Genomic DNA, 13,284 nt, shown 5'->3' on the forward strand with positions numbered 1-13,284 from the left:
ACACACTAAGGGTTTAATGTTTTATTGTACTGTTGTGGTTCTGATATGTTCCCAGGTATAGATGTTGAAGGTCGGGCCTGAAGATACAAACATATTATTGGTTTGTTATCTTTACAGAAAGGATTGATAGCATTGTTAACAACAGTTTATATTCAAATAACATGCATATTCAAATCACTTACCTCTGTTGTGTCTTCTCTCCAGGGTGTTCGGCCAAAAGAGTTCCCAGGGTACATGAGCGCCATTTTGTAGTTCCGGGAGAGACCATGTGTTGATTAGTGGAGGGGTGGTAATGAAATTGCATACCCTGTTCGGGCCGTATATGATCTCTATTGTGATGTGTAACCACAATAGAGATCATATGGATAATTGACCATAGGATGGTAGGAATCCATTTTATAGTATGTTTTGTAGTTTAGGTAATTGTATTTACAGGTAAGGGGTATAGTTACCTATCTATAGCAGCCCACTACCTATCTTGTAGTGGGCTGGAGGTCTTCGTTGGTGGCAGGCTATATAAGGCTGCCATATTCAATCTGGTCTGTTGCTGCCAGGACCACATGCTGCTTGTGGTCCAACATGTAAAGAGCTGTGCCATGTCTTTGTTGTTTTGTTGGTGAAATAAACACCTGGTTGGTTTGAACATAATCTCTGTGTCAGTCATCCCTCTTCTAAAGTCCAGCTGCTGCGTGGCCAGCCTAACAAAGGGCAAACACTCATCAAATTTCCTTTAACTTGATATATGGGACTCGAAAGTGGGCACAGAGAGAGGATGTGGTGTGGAAGAGGAAAATAGATATTACATTCATACTGACATCCTACATTTCCAGGGACACAAAGGAATGTGTGAATTCTAAAGCCTCCTAAAATAACAGAAAATAATAAAGTGAAAGTCTCGGTTCAACTATTGCGCCAGTCAATTTACTCCAGTGTTATACTTAAGTACAAATTTAAGATACTTGTACTTTACAAGAGTACTTCCATTTAATGCACCTGTATACCAGAGACAGTTTAGAAAGAAGATCCCCCCCCCCCCAAATGAGAGTCAGTTTCCTGTATCTGTCTCACGTGGGTTTTGCCACTGCCCTGGCCCCTTGGGAGACTGGTGTCTATTAACTCCAATGGGAGGAGTGAACATGAACACAGATTATTACCACTTCCTTCGCCCCATAGTCACCAAAGTAATTATTCGACCCATTTTTCACAGGCCACATATCTTCAGAACATTCTGTCACTAAAATGAACTAACGCCCTAACTAATTTTTGCAATGCTAAATGGCTGCTAGCTGTTTAAATATCTAATATTAGCAAAGAAAATATAAATACATCATGCAAATATAATCCAACATGCTATCATCCATCCACACAACGTTCACAACACTTCCAAACGAGGTGGAGGGATTGGGGGGAGCTTGAATCTACATCAAAGATCCCTCTGAGCAACAGTTGAATAAGAACAGAAGAAAACAGCAGTCATTGGTGAAAGAAACTGGAAGCTCAGCATCAAAATATGTGCAGATTAGTAACAGTAACAGCTTCCTTTTTCAGTGTCAAGTGTTTTACAATAATGCAGCTTATAACAAGCTGGAATATGAACAGGCAATGTGTTGCTTTATCAAAGCTCTTCTTCAAACTTCACAGTAGAAACAGAAGGTTAGTCTAGAGTTAGCACTGTTGATCATCAACTGAACTAATCCCAGTTTAAACCTCTTCAATCTAACCACTGAGTAGACTGCAGAGGACCAAAGAAAAGCAGACCCACTCAATATTTAGAGCCCAGTTCAGTAATGATGGAGGGTCACTGATGCTTTTCTAAACTGGAAAACAAATTCAATATGCAAATTCAAGAGTATTCTCCCCTTGTAGTGGTGTAACAGACTATTGTCGATCCATGATTCATACGGCTCCCCCCTCACAGTTTGCCACGCATGTGAACCAGGGATTAATTACACAGTTAATGTTATGATCAACCAATCAACAGGAGCAGAGCTGGTAACCATGGTCAACAAAAGAAGGTTCCTTTCAGTTACATCATGATGCATTCAGGCTCTATTCAGTAAAAATTTGTATTGGGCGAAGGTAAATAACGTTATCATGAAGTGATCATGAAGTGTTGGTGAGAATAAATACAGTTGTTTGAAGGAGATGTTTTCATGACAAATAGATATTAGAGAGGAAACTATGAGCTGTTTGCAATACATCTAAGCAGCTTATAATACATCGTTTTGACAAGATTTTTTTTAATCTATAAAATTACAATATTTCATTTGCTTATCATTTGAAAAAAAACACTATAGATGACTATAACAAGTTGGCTGACAGTCCATCCTGTCTATGTCTATTCATCGTGCACTCACAAATGGCAAAATAGAATTTGATAATATTTGGATGAGGACTTTTTTTTCATGTGACCTCCTGCCAGCTGAAGGACAATTTTGCTGGCACATTGTAGCCAATTTTCACAGTTGGAAAGCTTTGTGTTTGTGAGCAACAGAAAAGAACAAACACACAGAGAGAGAGTGACAGACTGAAAGGGAGCAAGAGGACAGAAATAGGCCGAGAAAAGCACCAGGGACGAAAAACCTCTCCCTTCAAAAGTGTGATGCTGCCGCAGCTAATACTGTCTGCTTTTCAAAGGAGCAGAGGCGAGTCTTTTAGTCTGCAGGAGTCCTTGAGTCACTGCTCTTTGAGTCTTTGCCAAATGCTTCACAACTTTCAACTTCTAACCCTGTAGGCCTGCAGAGAAGCTCTGAGGTATGTGTAGGGGCAAGTACATGGACAGAATTGAAAACAATTTCTAAGGTGATGTGGTCTGGTTTCATGGACCTTGCTAATAACCAGGCAGCATCTTTTTGAATTAGTTTTAGATGGGAAATGTTATCCTGAGAAATGCCTAGGTAGAGGGAGTTACAGTCTTCTAATCTGGATGGTATTAGTGCATGAATGAGTCTGTCTTGATCAGAGGGTGATAGGCAATGCCTGATTTTGGACATGGTTTTAAGATGGAGGAAGCTGGACTTGACAACGGAATTTACTTGGCTGTTAAAACTTAGATCACCATCAAATATACCACCCATATGTTATGATGTAGGTGATTCAGGTTGTGGTCATTAACAGTTATTCGGCCTGGGATGCCAAAGAGTATGATCTATGTCATGTCCTCATTTAACTGAAGGAAATTATGAGCCAACCAGCCTTTAATGTCTCTGAGACAGTTTTGTAATGGAGAAATAACAGGCAGGTAGATCAGAGTATCATCATCATAGGAGCACAGTATGACCAGGGATTTGATCTTAAAGAGTGAAAAAGGCATTTTCTTTTTCATGTCAAGTTTGAGAAGTTTTTGAATATTTTTTTCAGCATCTATGTTTAAAAACCCTCCTTTTGGGTTTCTTACAATGCAAGAAAGCTTCAACATGACATCAAAGTGCATTTACTTCTGAAACTGAGTTAGTGTTTCTGTTGCTGTGGAAACCTATACGACTGTAATGAAATCCTCAGCCTGCCCAGTTAAGTTTCAGGACAAATTACTTTAAAATTGAGAGGAATGGAGGGTTGACTATGTCTGAGTAACCTTTGGACAATACAAAGTGCGTGTGATTTACTATCCCAGAGTGCATTACTGTGAGACTATCGATGTATCCTGATAATTTTTTTAATTTATTGTTAGATTTAAGCAATGGCAACAAGTTCATATTTTTCTTTAAGCCCCTTTTGTGTGTAACCACAGCAACAGTAGCAGTAGTCACCTCTCCTGTGCTGATTCGTAAAGGCTAATTAATGGTTCTGTGTCCAAATGCCAATGTAGCTATGAATTAGGTTCAGCAGGAAGTTGCATGCACACGGAAAACATTGGTTTCATTAGTTCTTGGAACTGTGTGTTAAGTACACTGAAAGTAACTTAAAACTCAAATCAAATTCCTTGTGTGTGTGTGTGCGTGTCCACAACTCTCTGGCCAATCAGACAGAGCCTTTGCTGACATTGTCTCAAGCATAGGAGTGAGCTTTATTATACTAGTGTTGTTGTTCTACGCTGCATGGTTGAAGGAGAAAGTGTGACAAGAGGAGTGCAGATGTAAGTGCGAATTTCAGAGAGGAACTAGTGCCTAAAAGTTACAACACATCATCCATCTGGCAAAATATTGGATTCAGGGAGAGACAACGACTGCGTCAAGAACTGAGTGCACTTTAAAGGCTAGGGTTGGTAATCTTTAGAAACTAGCAAGAGTACGCTAGATTCTAAAAATTATCCAACCATAAAAAACTAGCCCAGTGTTTACAACTCTTCCAATAAAAGTAGCTAGCAGCAGTAACTCCAAAAGTTGTTAAATCTAGCAAGTAAGTCACCAAGCAGGCAACCCTGAAAGCCCGTCCCTTCAGGCCTCCCTCCAAAGCCACTCCCCCAAAAATTATCAAAATTAATGTTAACATCAAACATGGCTGTTATTAGCACTCACAGCTGTTAAGGTAACTTGTGGAAGACTCCGGTGACAAATAATGAGCACGCAGACAGGTAGGAAGGTGGACAGGCAGGTAGGCTGTCTAATCATTACAGGCGACCAGGCGGCAACCTCCAGTCCTGCCGAGTGAAGCCAATGCTGAAGTGTCTTAAAACCTTCATTCTCTCTACTGACCAGCAGGGGGCGACTCCTCCGGTTGCAAAAAGAAGTCTGATTGTATAGAAGTCTATGAGAAAATTACTCTACTTCTCACTTGATCAGTAAACATTGTAAACATGAGTTTATGGTCTCAATCTCTAGTTTCAAGTCTTCTTCAATACAGCATGAAGTTAATTTACTAAATTATGGTCCTTTTACAGTAAAATAGAAAATAAAGCAGAGTAAGCTTTAGGGCGGCGTCTCTACGTCACTCCTCCGCATTCCAAACATGATCACTTCTGTTCATTGGTTGCAAAAAAGCCAAGATGGCGACGGCAAAATCGCCAAACTCGAGGCTTCATAACAGCAGTCCACAAACCAATGGGTGACGTCACGATGACTACGTCCACTTCTAATATACAGTTTATGGATTTACCACACTGACAGTGATTATTCACCTTATATGTCTCAAATCTCCTTAGTTATTAATACGGTGGTTTCACTCATGCCTCTTCCTTATAAGTTATTTCATTCGGACCGAATAAAATTATTTGACAGGCATATTACAGTCCACAAATACCAGATTTCTTTCTATTTTATGTCAGAGCATTTGATTAATTGATAGCTGTCGGGATGTGATGAGAATTAAGACAAAGATATAAAAAATATTTTTTTGAAGATCACCTATGCATACATTATGTTAATGTCTCACAAGTTATATTGTTATGGCATTATTTAACCGCGTTGACGCATGTTTCCCTCATATAGTGCAGCACTGAGAAGTGTACTGCTGCACGTGTTTCTGTCGCCTTGTGTTGATACTCAGCAGTTCATCAGGTGAACACTGTTACATTCAGTCCCTCGTTGCACAGCCAGCCAGTCAATCTGCCAGCCTGTGATATCGTGTGCCAGAGTACACCAGCTAGCCCCGGGGCCGACACATAGCCGCACCCACAGCTTCGGCACAGTGTGTGTGTGTGTGTGTGTGTGTGTGTGTGTGTGTGTGTGTGTGTGTGTGGATGGGTGGGTGAATGGATAGGTGGATGCACAGAAGACGCATTTTCTTCAGTACATAAAGAGACTCCGTCTGGTGCTGCAGAACGCACCCACTATTACGGTAATTGCTTTAAAACTCACCTTTCTTCCCGGTAACCACCAAAAGGAATTAATAGGAACAGACCTATCAGCATCAGCAATCGTTTAATGCACTGCTTCAATGGCTGTTTGATGAGCGGCAGATTACAGTCAGAGGCTAATGAAGGCACTTACTGTAATGCGGATGATGGAAGAGCAGAGATCAGATAAACAGGGTGAGCGAGAGAGTCAGCGACAGAGATGAGAGAGGGAGGAGGAATGAAATAGAAGCAGATGAGTGTGTGTGTGATTATATGTGTGTGTAAAGAGTGTAATGTGACAGTTGTGTAATGCACAGGCAGACAGCTAATTAAGCGTACGATCACTCCTCGATTACTTTGTATTCCATCATACAAGCAAAGAGAGTGGATCAGTTGGGTCTCATTGAAACCTTGAACTTAACATTGTTCGCTTCCCTCTGGTGGAATCAGAAAGCTTTGGTTTTATTTGTCGGGGTTATGAGATATCTGTCTCTGAGATTTGTTTCTTTGACCTACAATGGAGGTGAATAAAATCAATCCTAAATCCCCTGAACAATCTTTGCTGTGATTCGTTTTTTGGTGGAGCTTTATTTTTCATGTGATGTCTGAATAATGTCTTAATGATTTCCTGGAAATAACTGTTTTATGTTACCAGTTGTGGGGAAAATAGAGCCGATGTTTATGTTTGGCACACAGTTAATAACTTAGTTTCTAGTGTACCATAGTCAGTGCGCAATAGTGGAAATATCTAGTTTCTAAGGCCATGTCCACACTACTACGTTTTTATTTGAAAACGCATATGTATACGTTTATACTGAGCGTCCACACTACGCCGGAGTTTCAGAGCACTGAAAACGGATAAGTTTGAAAACTCTGGGGTTGTGGACTAGTATGGATGGTCGGAAACGCAAACATTTGGAAACGATGACGTAGACACCCGCGTACGCTACTTGATTGGTTCTTAGCAGTCACGACGTGTCCTTCCCTGATTCGTAACACCCCTATCACATGACCCTTTCCCGGAAAATCACAAACAGCCACAGCCTTGATTATCGATCGACTACCAGGTTAATTCAACATGGATAATTGATTACAGGTGTTACTGACCTTGTTGTCTTTACTAGCAGCTGTTGTTCAGTTAAAGTCTGCATTTTTGCGGAGGAAGCAGCTGTTATTGGAGCATTTAGACAGCGGCGTGTCCAGTGGCGTTATCAGCCCTACAGAGTGGACGTCTGAAGTGACGGTTAGCAGCTTTGAGGAGGACGGACACAAGACAGAGGACTTTCCTTTCCTTATTAATGATTATTTTGTTCTGCACAACTATTGTGAAGTCGACACACATAAACTATAAAGGAACAAAACATTGATTGCTCTCCAGTAGACTTTAGCCACCAGCAGAGCAACGAGTGAGAACAGACAACAACAAAACGGAGAGGAAACGAGTGAGAGACGAGTGTTGACCACATTTATGGACCCATAATCTAGTAAACCTTTATGTGTAAGTGTTGATTTAAAGTAAATTTGATGTGAGAGAGAGAGATAGAGAAAGACCCGCAGCACTGTAACTAAGTCTGAAAAATAAAACTTCTAAAACTTTCTACGAAATGTGTCTGTTTGAGTTCATAGAGGAAGATTTTAGAGAAGATCTTAAGAATTAAACACGACCTTTCATTATTAAAGACTACTTTATTACTCTGTTGTATTTTTTTTAACTAAGCGACCAATCTACTTCCTGTTTACATCGGCAGCCACCTGCATCTCTTTCTCTCTCTCTCTTTCTCTCACTCTCTCTCTCTTTCTCTCTCTCCATCTTTCTCTCTCTCTCTTTCTCTTTCACACACCTCTGGTGATTGATTGTCCCACCCAACCTCTCCTCTGGTCTCCAAGGCAACACCCTAACTGGAACCTGAAAGACTACTATAAAACGTGTTTAGGACCTCCGTCCCACATCGTTTCTGCAATCCCCTTTTCCTCTCCTCCCCTCCATGCTTCCTCTCATTTGTGACTTATTAGCTCTCCCTTTGCGCCTCCACCCGTCTCCCCTCCTTTTACTCCTTTTTTCACTTTTATCACTTCTTCTTGTTATTCCAGTCTTTCCTCCTTCTTTGTGTTTTCTGTCCCTCCTACAGCACTCCTTTTATCCTACTGTTCTTTCCCTCAATCCAACTGCCCTCTCCTTTACTTAATCCCTCCTTCTGTACCTCCATGACTCATTTTATTTCTTCTATCACTCCCCTTTAATCAAACCTTCATCCCTCCATCAGTCCTCCCTTTTTCATCTCCTCTCTCCCGTCTTACCCACTAGAACGGTATTGCCACACCCTGCCGTTAACAATGGTACGATACCCCATTTTATTGGTACAGGTACTTTAAAACTGTTTTAATAAGAGCCACAGGCTTGTTCCAATGAGTTGTATGGATGTGTGTGAAGCACATACAAAAAGAAATGGTGTGGTTCACAGTTATGACGGTTCACAGTATTCTCCTTAGGACAGAACTCTAAATATACCAGTTATGCTTAAAATTATACAATTATTTAAAATTAGAATTGTTTATGTTGGGTCCTTCTGGGTTGATTACATATGTAGGTACACTGTAAACAATACTTTTTAGTTAAAAAATAAATAAAAAATAATCAAACTCGAGTCCACAAACCAATAGGTGACGTCACGATGACTACGTCCACTTCTTAAATACAGTCTATGGATTTACCACACTGACAGTGATTATTCACATTATATGTCTCAAATCTCCTTGGTTATTAATATGATGGTTTCCTCTTCTGTTTCTTCTTCCATCTATCCCTTGTCCTTCTTCCGGTTCTCCTTTTTAAACTCTACCTTCATCCATCACTCCTACCACATTATATTTCTTATATTTTATTTCTTATATTTCTTTCCTAACCGCTGTTTGGAAAATAAAAAGAGACACGATTAAACAGAGGACATGAGAAATACAGTTATTCTTATACATACCGACTCGTGAAAATGTCCTTTTGATTATCTGACTCTTGTTTGATGATGTTACTCGTCGCTTGCCTCCACCGACGCGTCAGTTGAATTGATAAGTTCTTTCAAATTGTATTTTCGTCGAAAGAGAATAAATGCAGCAGCGGTTGACTTGAGTTAATCAAAATCAACTAAACGTAATTCAATTCTGCCGGTGAATGTGAGAATCACAGCGGAGTCCATTAGTCTCCCCACTCATCTTCTCTCTGTTTCCTTTTCAATTTGGACGCTGTGCCAGCTCCACTGAGAGGCTTTGTTGCAATTTGAGAGACGACGAGACGAAATTAATGAAACACCTACATGTTGATAAACACATTTTTAAAACACCTTATCATCACCGGCACCTACGCACTCGCCGCTCTATGAGGTATGTCAAATAATATCAAACCTAATATCTGAGGTTGTCTGTGTTTATAAAAGGTCGAAAGAAATGGAAGGAATGTTCTTTGCTCTTTTTTTCATTTTGTTTTTTTTTAGAAATACTCTCTGCATTTTTATCATTCTGTAACACCTGGAGTTGAAGTTGACCTGCACAAACAAATAAAAAATGTCAGGAACTCCAACTTTTAAACAAGCACAGATATACAGCAGAACTATTGTAAGGATTTTCAAAATGACTACAAAGGACGAGAAAAAGACACAAAACAACAACGAACAGAAGCAAAATGGCCACAAAGAGTCACATAACAGCTATGAAAAGACACAAAGGACGACATGGACATGCGAAAGACAAAAAAATTACCACAATGACGACTAAATGATTACACAAACACCGTCCTACTGCTTCACTCACTAGTGCACCATGTTTTATTCCTGTAGCGTTTGCCTAGAACTACAGCAACCAGCTGTTCCGCGTAATAATTTTTTTAGATGAAACTATATGGGATATTTCTAAACTGTTTTTAAAGATGTATGTCGTTAGGAGGATTAAATGTGCAGCTGCAACAGCTACAAACATTACCTTAACTCTTAATTATATTATTGGTTCATTTCATCATTTCATTTGAATTCATTCTCATTAGGGGTATAAGAAAATATCCCAAATATTGGGAGTGCACAATCACAGCCAAAATGATTATCAAGATTATTTTATGGCAATATTTAAATCAAGATTATTCATCACGATTATTCATTGATTTTAGAGACATAATATTTCATTGCCCTTTCATATTTAAATTACAGAGCACTGTTTTCACTTCCATGTTGTGCTACATTCCTGCTAATTAACAAACCTTTGCATCCAAATAAGACTCAAAATAAGATTCTTCTTCACCTGAATTCAGTGCGTTTTTATTTTGCAGTATCCAGAAGCTCCCCAAAAGTAAAGCCAAAACATCTGGATCACCCACTGGTGGCTGTCTGTTAGTTTAGGAAGCGCCTGATTTGACATGCAGCACAGTTTTACTATGAGCGGAGCATTTTAAATGTCAATACCATTGATTGATCAATCCATTTAACTGAGGGAAGCCAAAACGGTGATCGCAATTCATACTCAATTAATTGTGCAGCCCTGGAAAATAGAATTTTTTTTGTCGTACTGTATCAATTTTTAAAATGATTTTTAGATAATTTACATGTAAAGCTTAAATAATACTTAAGATATAAAAGTAGTGCTATGATGTAGGATATTTCGGGGACTGTGACAGCTGATAATTGGAGTGCAACATGAGCCGTCCCAGTAGCTCAACCTCAAGCCTGGAGCTTCTCATCGGATCTTTTTTTTGAGAACAAACAGACCTTTCTGGGCTGACGATGACTTTCGGTTCATTCCCGTCGTGTTTGTTGGCAGACCCTGTCTGCAGCCCTGTGGCGTCCTGTTGGCTCACAGGAGAATAAACATGTTGTCTAGGTTACACAAATCCAAACGGAAACCTGTCGTGTTTGTCGTGTCAGCATATTTGCCGTCTCCGCTTTTGTTGTCGGGCTTATCACATTTGAAGAGGCTGACCTTGGGTTTATTTATTGTGTGAACAGGAATTGTTATAACACGGCAACAGGAAGCTGCCAGCCGGTTCTTCACAGCTTCTGTTATTTCTTCTTCTGGGGAATAGAAGGAAGAGAAAGGAAAAGGCAACGGATAAAATCGTTTCATGTGACGATAAACTGAGATTAGCTGAGGTGTGTTTTTAAGACAGAAGGTGAGAACAGGTGCTTTCATCCTCACGAACGGACCGAAGCGTGACAGGAAGAGAGCGGTAGAAAGATTATCGTACCGTAGGAAAACAGGGTTCGGTCCATCTGTCCATCCTTTGGTTTCACACTGAGGTTTAAATCTCACCAGTTGGTAGACGCATTCTTGCATACTCTAAAACACACACACACACACACACACACACACACACACACACACACACACACTTTATCTGAATTCTCAAAGAATGGATTGTGGCCGCTGATGGCACCATGAACTATACATCACTTGCAACCGCTATCTGACCCGTCTTGAGGTGCGATCCACAAAAGACATTGCGATAATTAGAGTGCAAACACGCACATGAAGTTTGTGCAATGTGCCATTCTTTTGCATCTGATTGCAATTATCTATGTGGCAGAGTATACAGTATAACAGTTCAATTTATTGTGCAATATTTTTTTATGCATTTCCCTCAAAAGCAGAGCTGCAGGGAACGGTTTTGAGTTACTCTTTTTTAAATCACTTTTCTTTATTGAAACCAGGAACAGTTTTCTCCTTGGAATTTTCTTTTTTTCTGAATTTTAAAGTGAAATGCATCAATCTGGTGCACATCGATCTATGAAGAATTTGATGCTGTTGTTCTAGCAGTGTTGAAATTGTAACTAGGTACATTTAGGAAACTTAAGTACGATTTTGAGGCACTTTACTTTAGCATTTCCATTTTATTTAACTTTATACTTCTAATCCACTACATCTCAATGGGAAATGCACAGAAGAGAGCCAGCCAGCCCAGCCATTGAGGGTCAAAATATTTTCAGTTCATTATAAAACTGTGGCGGGACAAAATAGACTTTGGCAGACTTTTGTCAGATTTACAAATATATGAACCCAATAGAGAAGCTTAAATCACCATTCAATTGGCAGCCTGCACATTGACTACTGGTTGTTTTTCATATTTTCACATCAGCATTCTTTACACACACATAGGTAAAGTACATATTTGCTTGTGCGCCACGATCTGCCCCACCGATCTGCTCCACCGATCTGCCCCACCGGGAGCGTTTCGAGCGCTCGCGAGCGCCACCCACGAAAATCGCGAGATTCCGTGATAATCTGTGTAACAACCACGGATGTATAAAGAGAACAACAAACATATAAAAGGTTACTTTACCTGTCCGACGTTGTTTATTTGTTTATTTATTTATTTTTCAGGGACAATGCACACCAATCAACAGTGAAACTGTAGGTGAGCCAGAGTTAGCCAGAGAGGCTAGTTTTCATCTGCTGTCCCTGGCCAGATGTTCGAAGGCTGCCTAAAAATTACAAAATTTCAAATAAAATGGAATTAAAATTCATAGATAGACAGTAACGTATAGACAAAACTAATACACATATAAGCAAAAGAAAAGTGTATGACACTAGAGCAGAGCAGAACAAACCCACCTACAGTACAAGCACATATATAACACTGAGACACATAACACACATCAAACATGGAAGATAGCAATACTGAACAAGACAAATGCACATATAGGCAAAACAAGCAGGCAGGACAGACAGTACATCAATGCTTGCACACCTGATTGGCAACAAGCCATTCCTTAAGGCTGTGTTTGAATGTTTTGTATGTGTTTTGTGTGCGTATGGCAGAGCATTCCACGAGTGAGCTGCCTTCACAGAGAATGTAGATTTGCTAAAAGAGCTTGATCTATGTGAAATGACACAATCACCTCTTGAAGCAGATCTAGTGAGTCTGCTGCTTTGAGTGCTTTGTTTAATAAAATCACTAAGCGGAGGCGGGGCCATACCATGTAAAATTTTAAAAACCAGACACACATCAGTGTATTTAATGAGGTTCTCCCAACTCAAGATATGGTGTTTGTTGAGGATATTGCAGTGATGGTGACTTTTGGGGGTTTTATCAAGTGTTTTTAGAGCTTGTTTATGGAGAATATGAATAGATGTTAATGTTGTGCAGCTGGCTTGTGCCCAGCTGGTTAAGCAGTAGGTCAGATGGGGGACAATCATTGCATTAAAATACAGTTTCGCAGCCTGCATGGTTAGACTGCTTCTTATATATCTGAAATTCATGAGATTCAATTTTAAGACCTTTGTCACATGTTTTACCTGCTTTTTAAAAGAGAGATTAGAATCAATAAAAATTCCTAAATATTTAAAATCTGACACTACCTGTAGCCTCTCACCAGCAACATAAACATCTGGCTCCGGTGACACTTTGCAAGCCCTCTTTGTAAAGAACATACAAACAGTCTTTTTAACATTCAGGTGAGGCAGGAATCTGCAAGCCATTTAGTTACATTTGTCATTGTGGACGTGAGTTTAAGTGCAGCTTGTTCTTTGTTCTTTGCGTGCACATAAATCACTGTATCGTCAGCATACATTTGAATACTACACCCATTGCAGACACT

At 39.8% G+C, this 13,284-nt stretch overlaps 1 protein-coding gene across 2 annotated transcripts in view; it reads left to right on the top strand.

Moving 5' to 3' along the window:
- Window positions 1-13,284, top strand: part of LOC137874137 (sodium/calcium exchanger 2-like) — a 120,547-nt gene that overhangs the window by 66,316 nt on the left and 40,947 nt on the right. Inside the window, exon 1 of one of the 2 annotated variants that reach the window (XM_068712740.1) lies at window positions 5,622-5,715. The exons of the other annotated variant lie outside the window; for it this stretch is intronic. The gene's annotated coding sequence lies outside the window, so the exon portion shown is untranslated. Of the gene's footprint in view, window positions 1-5,621; window positions 5,716-13,284 lie in introns of those variants that run through there. 2 annotated transcript variants of the gene reach the window in all.

Source organism: Cebidichthys violaceus, unplaced genomic scaffold, assembly GCF_023349555.1.
Source record: "Cebidichthys violaceus isolate CVI_PGR_0920_01 unplaced genomic scaffold, fCebVio1.0.p SCAF_1, whole genome shotgun sequence".
Lineage (NCBI taxonomy): Eukaryota > Metazoa > Chordata > Actinopteri > Perciformes > Stichaeidae > Cebidichthys > Cebidichthys violaceus.